This window comes from Tupaia chinensis, unplaced genomic scaffold, assembly GCF_000334495.1.
Source record: "Tupaia chinensis unplaced genomic scaffold, TupChi_1.0 Scaffold000052_1, whole genome shotgun sequence".
NCBI lineage: Eukaryota > Metazoa > Chordata > Mammalia > Scandentia > Tupaiidae > Tupaia > Tupaia belangeri.
This window is the reverse complement of record NW_006159510.1, coordinates 4,955,441-4,956,095: the sequence shown is the minus strand read 5'-3', so window position 1 is coordinate 4,956,095 and position 655 is coordinate 4,955,441. Positions and strand designations below refer to the sequence as shown.

General features: G+C 41.8%; 1 protein-coding gene across 1 annotated transcript in view; it reads right to left on the bottom strand.

Moving 5' to 3' along the window:
• The window catches only part of DIP2C (DIP2 acetate--CoA ligase C (putative)), a 213,468-nt gene that overhangs the window by 80,426 nt on the left and 132,387 nt on the right, over positions 1 to 655 (bottom strand). The gene's annotated exons all lie outside the window — the stretch shown is intronic.

Genomic DNA, 655 nt, shown 5'->3' with positions numbered 1-655 from the left:
AGTGTGGGAAGGGTAAAGCATAGGAAATTTGGGGGGAAATGGAGAGGTAAGACATTTGTGGAACACAGATAAGGCTTATTATCTGTTGACGAGGATGTGTCTAATAGTCTCAGCTGGGCTGGACTGAGGTGTATGTCATGCTGGATAAAGTCTCTTCACAATCTAAATGATGTATAGCAATTTAATGTATGAATAATAATAAAAAAATAAGACTCCCTATTGCAATGGCAACTTTCCAGCTATTGTTAATTACATAGCTCAGGAGATCACAGCTCCAGCTCCTTCTTCAAAAGGGCTGGTTGTAAATCCACACATCCCCAACCCATATTAACCTAAGAATAGCTTTGGGATGGGGGAGGAGAAGCTGGAAGATGCTGGGAAGGCAAAAAAACACCCACAGACTGCCTGGGAGGTGCATACAGCACCTGCGGGTTTGGGGGACAAGGTTTAGGCTGTTTAGTACAGACAGAAGGAATCAGGATGATTATCAAAACTGTTGAAAATCTTAGCGAGACATACCATTCACATCTTGAGTATGCACCTGTGAAATAATACACTCCAAATCAGGAGAACTTGTCTGTTTGGGAACTAATGGTTGTCTGCTAAATCTGTTCGCTTTACATAGTTAGCACAGGATTGAAGCAACTCAAAACCT